General features: G+C 40.9%; 1 protein-coding gene across 7 annotated transcripts in view; it reads left to right on the forward strand.

Moving 5' to 3' along the window:
* The window catches only part of SGCD (sarcoglycan delta), a 365,120-nt gene that overhangs the window by 48,926 nt on the left and 296,365 nt on the right, over window positions 1-19,829 (forward strand). The window contains exon 1 of one of the 7 annotated variants that reach the window (XM_068698505.1): window positions 1,304-1,439. The exons of the other annotated variants lie outside the window; for them this stretch is intronic. The gene's annotated coding sequence lies outside the window, so the exon portion shown is untranslated. Of the gene's footprint in view, window positions 1-1,303; window positions 1,440-19,829 lie in introns of those variants that run through there. 7 annotated transcript variants of the gene reach the window in all.

Here is a 19,829-nt window from a genome sequence, read left to right on the forward strand (position 1 = left end):
GGCCAGGATGAGGTAAACAAACATCCTACTTTATTGCAGAGTAGTTTTCTGGTTCAGCTCCGGGATGCCTTGGTCTGTGAAATAGCTGTGTTAATTCTCCCTGTGTCTGAACGTAATTGCTGCAATCAAAGCTGCGGAGAGGAAGGTGCTCGGAGCAGCCCCTGCCGCGGTGACTGCCTGGCACCAGCAGCCTGTGCCTGGAGGGGAGCAGCATGCTCTGGGCAGCCCATTTTCCACAACTGTCCCAAACTTTCAGCTCCTTCCTCTCCCTCCATACTTGCACTGACAATTGGAATCTAAGAAATCCTTCGAGGTGTTTTGCACAGGGCTGCCCAATGGAGCAATTGACCTCAGTGGTTCATGCTCACCTGACTAATTTACATTCAGTGGAAGAATGCAGATTTGCAGTAGTGGAGGAGAGGTGCAATTTGGGGCTGACAGGCACAGTGTTGTGATCTGAAGCCTGTTCACAGCACAACTTGTCTCTGGTACAAGGGACAACGTATTTGCAGGGTATTTAAGTTTATCTTGGGTAATAATAGTTAAATCATGAAATTATCAACTGTCCTACCTCCTGACTTTCTAAAACATTGACTCACCCCATTGTTTTTTTTTTTTTTTTTATATAAGGAGTTAACTTTTTTGTATCTAATTATCCTGTGTAAGCATTTATCTGTATATTCTGAGTTCTGCTCACTCTTTGGCTGAATTGGATGCTCTGTATTGAAAAATGCACTTAAAAAAAAGACTGGAGGGAGAAACTCATTTTGGAAGCTCCAGGCTGCAGGAGTTTCCATGTCTGCTTAAATCTGTCCGCGTGCTCCAAAGCGTCTGGTTGCTGGCACCCGCGGACCCCTTCAGCAAAGTTATGAAGGCAGAATTGGAAGAGCATGTCTTTATGGAAACTTTGATTAATTTTTCAAGTGGTGACCAGAGCCTCTGTGTTACAGAGCTGTCAAATACCATATGTCCAGAAGCCTTGTCATCTGAATTTCAAAGTCAGAGCCATATTTTAAGAGACTTGCCCTTTTCATCCTATCTGGTCTGTGGGGGAGTGTCGCTGGGACTGAACCCTGTTTGGCTGCATGAAAGAAGCATGCCAGGCTTCCTTTGCCAGGGACTTTGAGTTTAAATCTATTTCAGGCCTTTAAAAAGGTCAGTTGAGGCTGCCAGCCAGAACCTGTGTCTAATTCAACGCTATTAGAATCGTAGAAAAATAAAATCCCCCATCTTGGGCTGGAGGGCAGGGAGGTATCAGCGACTTTATAAACTGCAGAATATGCTCTTGTTGCAAACAGCTTGTGCAGGCGGCAGCAAGCAGACCTGTCCCTACGCACCAGGAAAGTCACTCGGGCTCTGCTCTGGTCTTCGGGCTCCACCACTGGGGATCTAGTTGCAGGTCCGGGACCTGAAGAAGCTGCTTATCTTTGTCAAGAGAGGTCAGAATGATGTTCCTTGATTTGTCTTAGCTGTTGGGTGTCAAATCTTTCAGAGGTCAGCTGTACCTGGCTGTTGAGGCTCCCTACATCTGTACCCCTTGCGCTTTTGCTTTGCATCAAGGTGAAGGGGAAGCAGAAGTTGTGCAGGATTTTTTTGGGTATGGATTAGGTTTTATTGCACCACTGCCTATGGCTGAGGAGCAGGGGTAGAAGCAGAACTTGATGCCTCAACGGTCCCTCTCTACTCTGTGCTGATGACCCTGAAGAAAGGTACCCGACTTATTTTTCAGTCTGTTATCTTCTGAGATATCTATTTTCCTCATGAAGATATTTGTGGAGAGTCCTAGCAGAGCATCAGGAGCTTCATTTCTCCTTTATTGTATTTCTGCTGTGCTGCAATCCTTCAGCTCGTGCTCTTATTTGTAACATAACGTGAGTTCTTTTAAAATGGGAAGGAACTGACATCAGCGGTTTGGAGAGCCAAAGGAAAGATTTCTTATAACGGTAATCAGGCTGGCTAATTTCCCAGAAGCATCTAGACCTGCCGAGACGTAGAGGAGCAAGTGTGCAGTACTGAGTCTGTTGTTCCACAGTTGGGTCTAATTTAATAATATTTTGTTGATTTACAATGTAAGTTTGATTCTGGGTTTTGTCTGGTGTATTGGAATGCAGCTTTTGTGATCTGGAAAATATTATATTTGTTTTATTTCAGCAGGGATTTAATTTTGTTGTCTGCTTTACTGAATAATCTGATGAATATGAAAAGCAGCTTTAATGTGATTTCTCATTGATTATTTTTATATTAAAGTCTGTGATCTGAAATTAATAAGTTTGTATTCACTTGCCATCCTATAAGTGGGTCTTAGTTTTAATCTTGTAGGTTTTTAAAATTGAATCAGCAGAAATTGCAGAAATTATGTTTATATTCACTTGCCACCATACTAATGAATCTCAGCTTTAATCTTCCTGATTTTCCAGATTGATTCAGCAAAAATTATATAAGTAGGATTTAATTAAAACATGAAGTTTTAGCTTAATTCTTCCTTAGAGTGTTAAATTTTCATATGCCAATGTGAAAGGTTTTAGTAATATTAGCCTCTTATTGCATAGATCCTTATTTCTCAAAGCATTTTGAAGTCTAATGTTAAGTTTATGTATTTTTTTATTAAAACATCAGCTGCTATTAAAATGTGCTTGTCTATTTTCTAGTTAGCTACAGCATTACTCTTAAAGTTAGAAATAAAATCGGGATGTAAGTTGGGTATCTCAGTATTAAACAGCAGCAGGCAGCTCTTGCAGTCAGAATGCCGTCTGCTAGCACGCTTATCTCTGTTAGGTAATTGCTCCTTTATTCACCTCCAGCATTTTGGCTGGATCAAATCCAGCCTGCTATGGTAATGGCTGGAAACAAGTGGGATCTGAGTGCAGGTGGATTTAAGAGGGGCACTGGTGGACAGTTTTGCACTGCTGAGCATCTGATGCCTCTGCTGGCCATAGCATGTTGCCAGTACTGGACACGGGCTGTCCTCACACGACAGTGCGATAACGTGACGGATGCCACACCTTGTGTGCCTGCTGTAAATCAGTGGTTAAGGAGATCAAAGTAATTTGGTCAGCCTGCCAGCACTGGTGTTGGCTCCAGCAGCTCTCCCAGCCTTCCACAGATGAGAGTGGAGCAACGCTGCCTTTCCATCATCTTGCGCTTCCTCGTATTCCACAGCACTAACTACCTTCTAGAAATAGATCATGCAGTGTGGCTGGCATGCATGATTTGTCTTCTCATTTTTTTTTTCTTCCTTCCTAGAATAGATTTGAGATTTGTTTATTTTAATTTAGTTTCTCCCAGTTGTTGTATGGGCTTGCTGCGGAGGGCAAGGCCAAAGAAACACAAGACAGGCGATGAAGTTTCAAAGCTGTTCTGAGGAGTGCCCAGTTGGCAGGGATACCAAACGAGGCACTGCAGTGGTTTACTGGCCAGCTCTGGGACTTTGTTTGTCACTGCCTACGCTCTTTTAGCAAAGAGGTAGCTCTGATAGTTGTTTTACCTCCCATGCACTGTTGGGCAGCACCAGAAGTTTGTTCTTGACTGAGTCACTTTTATAGGTCTGTAGGGGTGAGCTGTGTCCTCCCGAGGGGCAGGGAGGTGATGGACACACAGCTGCACACAGTGATGGGCACTGGCCTCTGCAGAGGGATGGAAATGGAGGTTCCCTTCCAGGCCCTGGGGGAAGAAATGCACCTGCAAGCTTCTGCTCTGCTGGTTCTTCCCCAGCCTCGATGGTGCAGCAGCTCCGTGCTGCAGAGAGGTCATGCATGGAGCTGCTTGTCCTGCCCATCCCAGCCCGTATCTTGTTCCGTGCTTTAGCTTTGAAACACGGGGATGTGCTGACAATGAGTACTTTTCTCCCAGTTTCTCTGGGAGAAACAGGTACATGCCCTAAATGAGAGGTAGATGAGCAAGTAAACCTTTAGGAAAAGTAGAGAGGACTATTAATTTCTTTCTCTTTGTTATTCTCTTTGATAATATAAGAAGCATTAATAAGTAAAAGTAGCCTGGTAACTGTAGGAAGTGATGTTTTTTCGATATCTTTATACAACACTAAATTTAAAGCATGCCCTCAGATGAGATAGCAGATCGCATGATAGCAGCATCTGGCCAATATCTTGACTGAGCACCAAGGAAAAAGCATTAACTGCTTCTCAAGCCAGTGTGAATGCTCACACCAGGGCAGCTTCAGAGAGTTTCTGCATGCCCCCCTCTCCTGCTGTGCATGTAGAGGGCTCCCAAAGCTGCCTCCTTAAATTATTCATCCTGAGACTGCACCTCTGTGGGTGGCTGTGGTACCGACAGTGGGCTCTGAGCGCTGGTGTTGGGGTCAATCTCCCTGGACTGGATTATAGGGCCAAGGTTGGACAGTGTTGTGGTATAACATGATGGGCTATCGGTTATTTTAGGAACATTTTGCTTTCATTTTGCACAGAAGGAAAACCATCAGCAGGTTAGCTGCTTGGGTTTTGTATGCAGCTGAAGCTGAAAAGGAATTCTGAGAATTTCTGGAAGAAATCTGACTTCTGTCTTGCATGCAGGGAGCAGTACTGTCCCTAACGTACAGCTCTGAAGTCCAGTGCTTACCACTGCCTGGACATGCCTTCAGTTTGCTTTACTGTTATCAAAGTAGAAACTAGTAAAACCATACCAAGTCCCAGGAGACTCTTGAGGAGATATCTAGGAGCGCTTGCAACATTTCATGTCTCCCGCACAGTCATTTTGGTTGAAAGGCACAAGCTGATTGTGTGAGCATTGCTGCTATTTTTGATGCATGGCTGCAAACTGTATTTCTTACATTCTCCCCTGGGATCAATCACCTTATGTGTGCTGAGAAATCATGAAAACATGAAAAAAACACACCAGGGTTTTGGGGGCTTTTCTAGGCGCTTCTGCTATGTTTAGGAAGTGTTTTTTTTTGTTTGTTTGTTTTTTAAGTGGGCTGGGGAGGGCAGCCCAGTGTAAATAGGGGATTATTTCCTGCTGCCCTTGAGGAAGGACCTGCATACTGCTCTGCCTTGTTGTGCCTTTAGGATATTATTCCCTGAAAACCATCATTTTAAGGGAGGTCCTTGCGATGGATGCATGTGTTCTACATCGTGGGTGGTTTGGGTCTGTTTTTCCCCACTTTGCCTTGCTGCCACCTCCTACAATACACCCACAACCTCTCTGTCCTGACGTGGCCATTCTCCATCACTCTCTGGCCAGTGCCAAGAGCTGTACCCACCACTTGGCTTAACAGCCTCTGGGGGGGAGCTTTTGATGAAGCACAACGCTCTGGGAGGTTGTGCTCATGGGTCAGGTTTTCTGACTTGTTAGGTGTTAACTTCAGCAGCCTCAGCATTTCTGTATAACCTTTTTATTATTTTTTTTAAACTTTCTTCATGAGCTTGACCTGCCTCTCCATTAGTGAGTTGAATAAAGAGGAAAACAGTAGAATTGAACAAAATGTTTCTGAATGAATATTGCAATTCCTGTTATTGGCATGTAATGGAAAATTGGGCCCTGACACCTGCAGTAGCATGTGATAAGGAGGAGCACTGTGTGGGAGCAGGGTTAGGTTAGGCAAAAATGATTTAAGGTCATGGAATCAAAAGCAAAAGATCATTTTAGAGGCTAAAAACCACCAAGTTAATGTCAGTTCTTGCAGACTGCAACAATGTCTTGATTGTTATGAAGACTTCCACCACTTTCCAAAGCGAGATGCTGAAACCATCCTGTAAGTGGCTGCTAGTGAGAACAGCGCAACAAACATCAGTGAGGTCAGACTGCTGACCTTTGAGAAGAGTTCTTGAGTGCTACCTCCTGAAAAGGCATCTTTCTAACTCAATTTTTGGTGTTTCGTGTGCAGCATCCATAATTTGCAAAATGGTTTCTCCCCTAATGAAGGCTCAACACTAACTGTTTTCCTGTAGTATGCATTTATGGGGATGTCGGAGAGGAATGTTTTAGAAAATGTTAGTTTGGAAATTAATTATGAAATGACCGAAGAGAAATCATTTTGGGGAGGGAGAGATGGTAACTGTGTTCAAAAGAATGTCATTTATGCAACTCTACAGTACTGTGAACAACAGAGTGAGGCTGTACAAGTAATCAGTTTTGTGAAGATTTTATAAAATGACACAACTCACTGCATGCCTGAGCTTACTTTAGTAATAGATCAGTGTCCTTTATTTTAGGCAGCAATACTATTTATGTGGAGCATTCATTATATCATGATAACAGAGATCTTCGGAAAGCTAAATAATTGAAGACAGACACTGGAAAAACAGTGAATAGATACTACCGTTTCAAAGACTGCATTTGCTGAAAGCCTCCTAATTGTATTCTGCTGCAATTAATAATCATCTTAATGGCTTTGCATATTTATGAATATATAAAAATAAATAAGACAATGCACAGGCTAGGATAAAATGTTGGTTCATAAACTTTTATTGCTGAGCAGTAATTAAGCATGCTTCTAATCACAGCATTGTGTTTCATTGTGGATAAGCTTGAATGAGGTGGGATGTGAAATTCTGAGGAAGAAAATGTAGCTATTGAGAATTACCTTGCATGAAGGATTTTAAGTTGCAAATATTTAAAGTGAAGCATATGTTTGCTCTTACCTGTTGTGTGGCTTTTTGGCTTGGTATTCCCAAGTGTGTGGAAGAACATCAGTTCTCGTTCCTCCCCTCCGCTGGGAGACGGCTGGTGGAGTTACCTGCTGCTTGCTTTTAGTCTGTGTTGAACAGGAGGTCGTACTGAAAGATTACAGAAGGCCCTTCAGGCCTTTAAACAAACTTTAATAATTTCTGGAATTTTGAAATTAAAACTTTCTCATGGCTATGCAAGTATGAGTTTAGGATAGGGCCACAGAGAGTACTGCTTGAAGTTTTGGTCCAAGTGGAATTACTCACCACTTACCTCCATGCAGCTGAGAGATGAACTTGACTGCCTGGGGTTTCTCCTCAACCTGCACAGTAACTTCTTAGCCTCATTAGGGTGTTTCCCCCCCCCCTTTGTAGCCCTGTGCATCACAAAGTGTTCTTGCTTTGTTTTGACTTGACCTTTCATAGTCACTAAAAATCAATAGACTTTAATGCATTTATTAAATAACGAGGATTCTGGGGATTAACATGCAAGACTCATTGCTGTAGCAAGAGAAGGTAAAGAGTAAAATATTATTGCACAGCCAAGACAGGCTCCTGTGGTTACAGGAGAGCTCTGTTCTGGTGACTGAGTAGGAAACCTCAGACATTGCTGCTGTCTCTTTCTTCACTTTTAAACTTTTTTCAAAGGAGGAGACTTGCACTATTTTTTTTATATATATTTTTTTTTTGTTTCTGTTCTGTGAAGGGAAATTACTTTTTCTTCTCCTTTGGTTGGACTGTACTTGACATTCTAGTGCTAGAGAGTGATGGGACTTCAAACACAGCTGGATGCCACTTGAGCTTCAAAGAAATCAAAGAATTTAGTATAGACCATGCTCTAGTGATGCTGCATGGACCTTTACACCTGTCAGGTCCAGGCAGTTATGGAGAAAAAGATTCAGCTGATACCATGATGCCAGAGTTCTTGATTGTTGTAGAGCCCTTTAAAATGGAAGAAGGGTTGGACTAGATAATCTTAGAGGTCTTTTCCAACCTAAATGATTCTGATTCTATGATCACGTTTAAAAGTGTTGCTTGAGTAAATGACAATCCAGTCATTACAGGGGACTGTTGTCCTTTAACGTAAGAGTTATTATCCATAGTGATGAGAAAGGAGATCATACCTTTTTCCCTAGAATAACGTGTAATAGATGAAACAAAAATTTGAAAGCTCTTTCTTAGATGTAGGTTTTAAATCTTCTCAGCATTCATATCAGCAAATTCTACATTCAGCTTTACTTTAGCCTTAATGTCTAGTGCCATCTGTGATCATCTCAATATGCATGTGAATCCTTCTCGGATTCATGGCCTTGGCTTCTTACCACTGTGTTGCATCACATCCATGTTGCATTGACGAGCCTGGTGCAAGAAACATAATTTACTTGTGAGGACCAGCAGCGTGGTACTTTCCTACTAACTTTGCAGCTTTAATTCTGACTTGCATTTAATGAAAGTCTTTGAGATGAGCAAAGAAATGAGTTCAGTAAAAGCTCAAGGTGCTATGCTGAATTACTTCAGCAGGGAAAATAAAATGATTTTTGCCTGCATTGCTGATATGCAATGCATATCAGAATGCAGCCAGAACTTCCTAAGTGTCTAAACCATTTAGCTGAGTACTCAGAGTTATAGAGGGATATCAGTGTCTATAAGTAACTTCAGGTGGCTTCATAGCTCCAGTTCTTCTTTTGGCCTGTCCCTGTTCCCTTCCATCACTCAGATTTGTAGAGCTCCCATTCCCTGTTGGGCTGTAGATTTGGGGTTTATTTGCTCTTCTTTTCAGAGTCTCTAAGCTGTATTTAGCTGTGCTTAACTTGAGGTCTGTTGGCACATAATGTAGGAAGAGTATGTTTGTGTGTGAGAAGAGGAGGTGGTGAGAAGATGCCAGGGAAGTCGGGAAATAGGAAACTGGCAGCTCTTTGTGGTAGCCTTTGTTAAGAAGTGGAGCTTAATTAAGTATATTTACACTTTTGGTTGTGAAGATGAAAGTAACTTGGATTCCTGAAGATTTACTAACTGCAGGAAAGTCTTTTGTTTGACCAAGCTAAGTCAAAAGATTTGAGCATATGAAGAGCTCTCACTTGCCTCGCTTTTATAGCTCTGAATTGCCTATCAGCTTATTCTAAGCAGTAGTTTTTGTTTCCAAGAATAAACTGACTTCTGTGACCTGAATTTTTTTTCAAGTAACAAGATTTTTGTGCAATGTTTATGCTCAATTTAGTGTTCCATAGGATGCATATGTCTGTCTGTTTCTAAGTTTATCTATGCACATTTGTGCAAATCTCTGGCTTGCATGTAAATAAAGGATTGGTACTCCTTAGCATGCCATCAGAGATGTGCATTCATATTATTACAGAAAGTTAACCCGCTGAGTTTTTAGGTCCTTTAGAGAGTGGTGGAGCTTATTATTGCTATGTTCTAATCTCTAGCCCCAGATATACCCATATTAGCTAACATCCTTTCTGAGTGGTGAATGGAAATGCTATTGGCTTTAGCAGGAGGTTGTTTGAGCTCTGTGTACCTGCTAGACCAACGTACCTAACTGCCCACATATGCACCGGTTACGGATTTCTAACACAGGTTTATAGCAGGCTTTTCTTTAACATTTTGTTAAGCTATCCCTCATGGACTAGTAGTAGAGAACATGGGTGTCTGGCACATCTTTTCTCTAAATGTCATTATCTGACAACAAGACTTTTTAATGCCTCTTACTTATGTGTGTTAGTGAGGGAAACACAGTCATTGTCTGCTTAAAGCCAGACATTTTCTTACGTGGCTGACGCTTGGCAATGTCTTTGAAAAGATTAGAAGCTGACCATGCTCGTGACCAAAAAAGGAACACCCAAAACCAAAGTCTAGGAATGACAAGCTGTTTATGGCATGATCTGCTAGGACATATTAAAACTGGAGTACATATATGAGCAGTTTTCTTTCTGTATGTGACAACTCTCATGCAATTGTATCTTGATGCGTCAACGTGTATTTGGATCTCGGCATATTAAGATTGATTTAGAAGGAAGCAGTGTCAAACTGTATTGATCAAATTTAGCTGTTTCAGGATTTTTTTTTTCCTGCTTTTTGGGAAACAACGCACTGAGAAGCTTTTTTTTTTTTTTTTTCCAAAAAAAAAAAAGACCAAATCATGCAAAACAAAAAACCCAGCACCACAAGTTAGCACTTAAATAGATTCTTATACAAACCATCAGAAGTGGGATTGTAGCACATTTCTGCTTTCTTAAGACATAACCATTTGTCTAATCCACAATAACAGAAGAGTGATAGATATGTACGCAGAGGTGGTTAGATGATCAGCAATTGTTTTCTTCTTAACTTGTGTTACAAAATGTGACTGCTTTCCTTTTATGGGGTCAGCATTGATTCTACATAAAATATGTCATAGAGCGTGTCTGGGAATGGTAATTAAAGTTTTAGAGTTTCAAAAGTGAGCATTGATTGTATTTTGGGGCCATATCTCTCAGTTAAAATTAAAGAGTAAACAACAGTAATTCAGCTAGAATACTCTGAGGCTTTTGCATCAGCGTAAAGGAACAGCCTTGAAATGACAATTTGTGTCTTGTTTTTGTAATAATTCTGGTGAAAAGTAGAACATCACAGCTTAATTACATTTATAGAGAGGAATTTACCTGGTTTCCTCCTTTTGAACTTCCTAGCAGGATGTTAGTCTTTAAAGCCCTTAAAGAAGTACTTATAATTTTTGTGTCATGCAGCTTAGGTGCCTAAAGGGAACCCTCTAGTGCTTGGCTTGTCCAGTAGGTAGGGAAAGGGGACCACAAGGCGTAATGCTGCTTAAATGACGAAAGCTGGTCTCCAGTGTTATACAAGAGTGGTGTCTGATGTTCAGCAGGAAGGCTTGTATTCTAGACTATTCTCTTACAGAAAAAAAAAAAAAAAAAAAAAAAAAAAGTAACAAAAAAAAAAAAAAAGAAAAAACTTCGATCGTAATAAGTCAATAAAAACTGAGTTTACAGTGGAGAAATGCATGAAGTCCTAATGGCAGTACAGCTCCATAGCCTCCATTGCAAGGTGCTGGCATCCTGTAATTTAGTCCAGATTAGGATGTCATCCTGACACCTCACTCCTGACACAGCCATTGTGGGATCAATACAGCTCGCACAGCAGCCGTGTCAGTCTGAAGCACGCACAATTGCTTGGTGAACGTTGAAAGAGCCACATCCAGGCTGTACCTTTGGCTCGTCTCAATGCGCCATTATTTTGGCAGCTTGCAGTGTTAATGCCAATTAGTGTAACAAGGTAATTTAAAGGAGGTTGAAAGCTGCTATGTTCAAGGCAGCCTAGCTGTGTTGGAAATAACTCTCAGTTACAATGATGCCCTTATCTTTTTAAGGCAAAGGAGCAGTTCCTAGGACTTTGATGTACTTTTGCATGCAGAAGTCATTCCTGAAGGATTTTTGTGTTGTATGCCATATGTACAAACGTGTCAGAATAACTTTCCCTGGAGCTTCAAAGATGCTGCTAGAAGTTTCCAGAACAGTTGGCATAAAACTAAATGAATCTAAAGTTTTTCCAGCCTGCTGTGCAGTGTGTGGAAACAGGTTTATTCTACAAACCTTCATTCCTCAAGACACAAACCAGACAGTAGCTAATAGGGGTTAGAAAAAACTTTCTCCAAAGGATAGTTCCACTGTTTTCCAGCATGGATTTTTGTGTTTTGTTTTAAACACTTCCTTAAGAAGCATTTTGTATTATCTCCTTAAATGCAGGAGATAGGTTGCGTGATGGCTCACTGCTGAACTTACTTGTCTCTTCCTTACAAGTTAGGGCCACAGATCCTCAGTTCCTGTTATGGTATATTCTTCTTGCTTGCTCCCTTCTTTGGATGAAATACTCAAGTGAGTTGAATAAAGCACAGCCAGGTTCACAGCAGAAGTACAGACCATGCATTCCACAACAGACTTGTTAATGGGAGTTTGCATGGCCTGCCCGAGGCAGGAAAGAGCAGAGACCAAGGTGCCACCCAAACCCTGTCACTTAGGAAAGACAGAAAATTAATTGTGTGGAACATGTCCTGATGATTGTTATGGTAGTGCAAGCCCTGCTAGCTATTAACATACATGCACTTACTCTGCAGCAAATCTCAGAGCATACAAGTGACCTAGCACTCAATAAATTAAGTTGAATTATCCTTCTTTCACTCTAGGTGCATAGGTGGTTAATGCAGTTCAGTGAATTTGGTGAGCTGTGGCCAGGCTTTGAGGCTGGTTGTCTGCAAGGTACCAGCCCAGCCAGCTGACCTACCCACTGCGTGCACAGGCTTTGGACTTGCTACAGGGGTAGCAAGACACACACACGAGAGACATAGGCTTAACACATTGTCTGATCTGGTTTTAAAGATACCAAAAGAGGTAAAGATTATCACGTTCTGTAATAACCCATCTGAGTCTTTAATAACTTGCCCAGTTAAGAAGCTTGCATTATATTTGAAGGTTGAATTCATGTCACTTTGCTTCCCAAACACTAGACCTTATTCTGTCAGCATGGTGGAAAAAATCCCTTCTACCACAGCGTCCATTTGTGCATAGATATAGGTGATGATTAAATCATCTTGTAGTCTTCAAATTGCTAATCCGAACAGCTCTGGGAACATAGGATGTCTAGCTTTAGTCTTTGGACTCACTAGTATTTGACATCTCTACTTGAAGGAATGTAGATGAGAAACTGGAGCGCAATATTATAGCAAACGTGGTATCAGTGCAGCATACAAAGCTCATATGATGGTCTATTTTTACTGAATGTTCCCCTTTTTAGATGTTCAGGGTTGGAGTATTTTTTGCCATCTCACTGGATGGAGAACTCATCTTGTGGACAGCAGCTGCAGGAGAGAAAGAATTGCCTTTCCTACATGTGTGCGTACTGTTGAATGCAGGCAGAGTATTCATTCATCTCATTTTGAAATCTTGAAATTAAAGGACTAGATCAGCAAGCCACAAAACCTGTTGCTGTAAATCAACAAGAGTTCAACAGAACCACACCAATTTTCATCACATCAGAAAGTAGCACAGGGTAATGCAGTAAATTCTTATAGCTGCATACAACTAGAAGCAACACAAATTGCTTTAAAGTGGTCTTATGTTTTGTTATAGATTATCTTTAATTAAGAGCAGTGCATGTTAGCTTTGGCTTATTATACACTTGAAGGTTAAAATAATAATAATAATAAATTGTCCTTATGACAGTGCCTTCAGTATGAGACTTAGTGACAAGCTTATAAGTGGGTGAAAATTGAGAGTCAAGTGTTTTCTAGGAACCTGTACTCTTCTGTGATTTAACTAGTTGTTAACATTGGGGCACAGTGCTTTTGCCACCTAAATAATGCACACTGCCAAAAAGCCCCAAAGTGGTTTTTTTTTGTTTGTTTGTTTGTGTTGTTTTGTTTTTGCTTTTGGTAGCACATAGGCAGAAATAATCTGACTGTTGATCTCAAATCACTGGATACCTGCCATACAGAGGTTGCATCCATAACTTTCAGACACAGATGAGAATATATCTATCTGGCAGCCTACTGCAGACAAGCACATTCTATTTTTATAGAAAAGTATATGCTAAAGCTAAATTTTCATGGCAAATGATAAGACCTAACTGCATTTGGAAGTAAAGTCCATAATGGTCCTTGTACTAACATATTGGCTGCTGTTAGTTCCTGCCTTACATAGCAAGACTTGGACTTTAGACTATCTTACATCTATACTAAATTATTAGACCCCTATGAGAGCAATAAAATCTATAGGGCTTATTTTCCCTCCATACAGTATTGCTTGTCCAATGGCAGCACTTGCATTATTTGGGATAACCTTGGCTGTGAGGTATTTTTAAGAGCCGAGAGTTTTCTGCAGAAAACCTAAATAAGCCCAATTAATATTAGTGTAGCAACTCAGATGAGCTTGGTACTTATGGTGTATGACCTGATTGCTAGCCGTCTGGTTTAGATCCCTGGACTAATAAACAGTGTCAGCCCTGGAAAGGGAATTTGATGCCTTTAATGAAGTTAAAGACATCAGATTCCTTCCCTCCTGTAATAGCATCTGTGCTCGAAAAAGGTAGTGTGTTTTTTTGTTTTGTTTTGTTTTCTTGTCTTTTTTCCTTTTTTTTTTTTTTTTTAAATATATATCTCCTCCACCTTTGCAACAAGAGGGCAAAATCCTGTTCTGTAAGACTCCGTGGCTGTGAGCAAGCTCCTCACAACCTGACTTGCTGCAGTCAGAGTTTTATTTATTACTAGAGGAACTCTAACATCTCACAACTGCTGTGTTTCATTATTAAACAGCAGAGTTTTCAGTTTGGGTTTTAAACCTGGTGTTTTTAAGTCTGCAGTCTCTCATGTGAAGGAGAGAAGGGCTTCCTGCTTTCTGAATTAGTATTTAACATGTGGGAAGTGCATATCCCAATTGAAGTTTGCCTTCAGAAGCTTCTAATTAGGACAGAGTGATTTGATTTTTCAGGAGGTACCTTTGGGGTTCCTGCAATAACAAGACAACCACAAGGGTGATGCAGAGCAGGTATCACAGGTTACTGTCATCTTTGCAGCTGTCAGAAGTGTTTGGGTGGTAAGTAAACCCATGCATTTGAATAAATAAATATATTTTATTTAATTTATGGTTTTCATGCTGAAAAAAGCTGTCAAGTTTGAGACGTAATGACTGACTTTTTTTTTCTTCTTTTTAATGGCATGAAAATTTTCAGGAAAACTGAGTGATGCTTTAAGCAACTTCACAGCAGGATGTGCAGCCACTTAGGTATTATTTTCCATATAGCTTTATACAACAAAGCAGGATCAGGGAGGCAGGAGAGCAAAGTGTAAAGTGGCCTCTCGGGGGGTAATAATACGGTATGCATTGCAGAGAAAAGCAGGCAAGGTAAAGTGTTTGAAATCACTGCAGTCGGGCTAGGATGTGCGAATAAAGACAGGAATTGCCCTGTGTCTGTTTTCTTGCCTCAGCTGATAGGCTATTTGTGTTAGTTCATAGATAGCATTTTATTTGGTAACTAAGCTTTTGTGGTCCTGGACGCAGAGGCAAGACTTTACAATTGATGGTTAAATTTCAGCAGGAGCTCCTCAGCAGTGCTGTGGAGAAGGGTGGTCTCTGAGCTTTAAAGGCTGGTGCTCAGCTCTGACCATGGCTGAAACACATTTCTTGCAGAAACTTCTGGACAGATTGGACAAAAGTGTCAATCAAGCCTTTTAGTCTCCTCTCCAAGAAGAAAAACAACATGTTTGTTGATTGTCGAAAGAACCATCTTCATGTTTTCTTGACTAGTATCTGGAGGCACCTTGAACTTTCTTATCCCAGCAGATCCACAGTGATAAGTGATATTTCTTGAGGTTCTGGTCTTAAATCAGTGATGTATCTTCTACCGGAAACATCGCTTCAAAAATGAGAGCTTGTGAGTGATGCAAGTCTCCAGGCTTATGCAGCGTGACCACAGCCTGGTTTGTGGGGTGCTACGCATGTCACTGGGCTCTGCTTTCCTTTGAAGTCGCTCTATAAAAGTGAGGAAGGATTTCAAAGCAAAGCAGCAGCTGTGGGTCTTTGCCCTTGTAAATTCGTCATTGTTCTCCGGCACTGAGATCCTCTGTATCAGGAGAGGGGGATCATTAGTGCAAGATGTAGTAGGTGGAAACACAGAGACTTTTTGTTTCTTTCTGAAGTCACCTCATCGAGCGTTCAGGCTGGTGTGTTGGCAGCTGAGCAAAAGGCTGTTTATTCTACATGACTCTTAGAACAGTTTCAAATAGATTCCAAATACAAATCAGTGGCTTGTTCCTCAAAAAGCTAGTCAGAAACTTTTATTGCATCTGTCAGTCATTGCTCGTGCTTTATGGGTCAGCTCTGAAGAACCAGTGCAATTAGAGCATCGTGTGTAATCTCTAGGCAAGCTTTTGGCTCTGCCAATGGAATGCAGATTTTGCTTATAAAGCTTCAAATTATTAGCTGTAGACTTGTCCAGACCTTGTTTATTTAGGAAAGCTGCTTGCCTGGTCTCAGCTGGCAGAAGAGAATCTTCCTTCCTTCTTTTCTTCTTGCTTTCCCCATATCCTTCAGACTGATGCAAGTCAAGTCCCTTTTCCTCATTGTCCCCAAAATACAAATTTTATTTAAGAACTACAAAATTGCAAGAACCCTCAGTTCTTCATCTTTCCTTTACAAAACTATTTCATGCAGTTGGTCTGTCTGTTGATCCCTGCAGGATGAAACGTGTGATTCCTCCTTTTTCTCCTCCCCTGTAAATCCCCTTGCTCGCTGCCTTTGTGTGCAGTGTGTGGTGCGGCAGGCACTCCCTCCCCATTGGTGTTGGCAACTCCTTGGCAGTCTGTTACTGCTGGAAGCTCTACAATGATGAGAGAGAAGGGTGAGGGTGGGGAATAATGAACTCATTTGACATTTCTCATAGGGTTGAAGCTGTATGTGTTAGGTGTGTGCTGGGAACGTGCTCTGGAAGGTGTAAGGTGTTACTCCTGCTATTTATTAGAGCCACAAGAGCTTGATGCAGAAAGGACTGAGCTGCTCCTTAGCACAGGCTGTATTCGCCCCTTCTGATACCACACTTCCCAAACTGCGTTTTCCAAAGTCTCCACCTTCCACTGCTGTTAAAGAGGCAATCCCCACCTTTGGCGGGGCAGAGGGAGGATGACTGGCTGCAACAGAAAAGTGCCTAAGCTTTGGCACTTACACAAAACTTTTACTCTTGGGATTTTAAGTCCCATGTTTATGAAGATAATTTATACTTGCAGTTTCTCTCTCTCTCTCTCTCACACACACACCAAAGATACAACTGCAGATTAAGTAATGTTACCCATGAGAACTCTCTTGACAGGTATTGGCTTCCTTTGAAATCCTGAATTGTTCCTTGTTTCACAAACTGTAACAGTGGCAAACAGGGATGTGGCGATATAAATGTTTGCAATAGCGTCTATTCAACCACTGTTTTGTTTGAAAGATCTTTTTCTTGAATTACCCACTCCTGGGCCTTATGAAAAATGGTAAAACCTTTTCAGTTGAAGAGGGACAGTGAACAAATAGACGGTATTAGCAGCGAAATGTGAAGTGACTATTCTGCTACACTCCTCCCCTGTGCAGGCAGCCTTCACAGCAGCTTGGTAACACAGGTCAAGTCTATTTCTTTTCAGTGACGACTACCCATCTAGGAGCAAAAGAGCAAAAGTAACATGTAAACTTCATATATATAGCTTTAAGTCAGAATGGTAACCTTAAATTTAAAATCACTTCAGTATTTAATTTGTGAGTATCTTTGTTAGCTCAATAAATGGAAACTGCAAGAGCAAAGCAGATTGCTGCTGCTTTCATACCATTAAAGAACTAATTTTTTCTAGCTTAGTTTAAAAGGAGTTTACGTGGAAATAACCTGTAAGAAAAAATAAATTACATGACTCAGTAATTCACAGTGACTGTGAACATATCTACTAGCACAGGTTCCATCTTGGAGGAAAAGAAAACCACAGCTAATTAGTGAGAGAGATGAATGGTAAGAAGGAGTGAACAAAATGGACAAGAGGAAATTCCTAATTCCTGGAATGTTATGCTCTTTTCAAAGAATTTTTGATTTAATTGTGCTCTGTTACTTCATATCACTCAAAATTAATTTGTATGCATTTGGACTCTAACTCCTGGAAGAGGTGAACAGACCTTCTCCATAACACTGCACCTGACTGATAGGGGTTTCTCCTGGAAACATTATTTCCTTCTGCCAGATGGGCTCTTGACAACTTTTTCTTCCATGGGATAAATAATTCACAAATGTTTAATACAACTGTTGGACTGTTGGTTTAGTCTTAATTCAGCAGTTGAGTTAAAGTTGGAAATTCTTTCATTGTTCTGGTTTCCGTGCTTTTGCCTTACTTTGTGGCCTTTTTATTGCACAACTGTGAATTTGTCCAGGAAAAAAAAACAGCTAGCAGTCAGGAGAATCAATTTATTGATTTATATTATTATTGACTTCAACGGTAATCTCTCTTTTGAGTTATAGTTCACATGCTCTAAGCTTCTATGCTCTGATTGCTTGTAATATATGCAGTATTCCCCCCTCCCTTCCAAAAAAAAAAAAAAAAAAAAAAAAGAGTGAAGGGGAGAATCACACAAAATCTGTTTTACTAAATGCATGCAAGTGGAAGGTTTTGTATTAATGTGGCTTTAAAGAGAGAAACTGAAAACCTTGAGGGGTTGGGGGGAATCTTGTTCTGAAAGAAAACTAAGTGAATGCTGTCAGCAGTACTCCACTTGGAATCTCTCCATGTGTTTGTGGAAATGTAAGTGGATTTAAGTATTGCTAAGAAACGTGCGGTTGATGAAATCAGCTAGATTCACGGATGGGCATGCATCTTTCTTTCTACGGTCTGTTTTAGAATTTGATTAATACATATCTCTTGCCTCCTACATTTGCTCTAATTAAAACTTCTTAAATAGTTGGGAAGTGGCAAACTTTGAGCTTTTTTCCCCTGATGCTGTGTTTGAACAGTTTTACACTTACAGTGTGCTGTTGAAATGTAGTAATGTACAGGGTGATTAACAAGAATTCTGAAATTGAGAAGCAAATGTAAATTGCTTTTTCCTTGAAGTGTTTTTTTTTCTGATGATGTGGGCTTGGTCATAGCAATTGCTACGTAGTAAATTACTACTAAATGTTAGGTGGTAGTGGTAGTTATTTCAAAGATGGGGTGATCTAGAAGAGACAGCTTGCAAGTCAGTCATATGAACAAAACTGACAATAAATGCCACAAAACATCATAATCTTTTTATACTTCTTTTAGTCATGCTGTTGAGCCAGGTGAACTATGTCCTTGTTTGTGTTTCAGAGAAGAAAGCTGAAATATGGTCACTTCAGGGAAATGCAAGGGTCTTGATTTATTGATGTTATTTTATCAATTTTGCACAGGTTTTGAGGGGTGGAGGGAAGGAAGGAAGATTAACAACTTCAGATGAAGACAGGCAGAAATGTTCACAAATGCCTGTCACACCCCAAAAGCAGTAATCAAATTACTGCCACGAAGGAAAATGATATAATTGATTATGAAAATTGAAATCAGTGCCTAGAGCGTTAGGAAAGCTGTCAGTGCAAGCCAGTGTATTTAAAAAGAAGCCTGGATGCAAATCTATTAAATAAGTTTTTAAAGGGAAAGAATCTTCTGCAGGAGGGTACTGTATCAGTAATATATGGGCACATACCAACTGCTACTTCAGTGATTTATAGTGTCAGGCAGGGCTATTAACATGATTAGAGTTCAGAGTTTAATTCACTTCCCTTTTTGAAAGAGGAGAATTATCTCCTGTGAAGTCTCACATGAGTTGCTTCAAATGGGGTGTGAGGGCCCTTCTGGGTTAAGCTGGAGGAACCATTTTATAGTAGTCAGAGAGGCACTGAGCATTGCGTGTCCCTGCTCATTAGACATATGTTACCCACACTCAAGCCTTTATTTATTTTTTTTTTCCGTTTTCCAAAGGCAGAAACCGTCTAACAGAAATCCTAAGTAACTTGGTGGCTTTTAGTTTGAACACTATCAGTCTGCCACCAGCTCTCCCTCTTACATACATCCCTACAGCAAAAATCAGTATTTGTGTAGGACGTGTTGTAGTAGAGGAGGCTGGTTTTACATTGAGTATCAGCAGTTAGTGTACCTGTTGCTGACAAAACTGATTTCAGAATCAGTTCGTGTTTGTTTTAGGCCTTTTCCCCGTAAATCTCTGAGTTCACATGCCTCTGAAGGAAATAATTGATATTACCACAATATGTTATCAACATCTATCAGTATAAAAAAACAAACTCAGCAAAACCTAGATGGGAACAATTCATAATGTTTGTGGAAGACGGCTAAGGTTGGGGTTAGCAACCCAGAAGACAATTCAGGTGGAAGCCACAATTCTGTTGTTGCAGTTCATCCCCCAAAAAGGAGGACAAGGTTGCTGGTACCACTGGGTGAAGCTGCATTGACTCGTGGTCCCCGTAGAGCACATCTCTGCATAGAGCAAGCAGGAGCAGCTTGGTGAGCAAGATGCACAACAGGGGCTCGTGGCAGGAGGTGCAGTGGACAAGTCTCCAGCTGAATAACCTGCCTGGGAGCTTCTGTCTGCATGCAGAGCCTGCTCTGGCTGCAGCACAGGAGGGGTCCCCACGGGGCTGCAGGTAGCTAGCTGTGACTTAGCTGCACAGCATGTCTCCTGGTAC

The sequence above is a fragment of the Anas acuta genome, chromosome 14 (genome assembly GCF_963932015.1).
Source record: "Anas acuta chromosome 14, bAnaAcu1.1, whole genome shotgun sequence".
In the NCBI taxonomy this organism is placed as follows: Eukaryota; Metazoa; Chordata; class Aves; order Anseriformes; family Anatidae; genus Anas; species Anas acuta.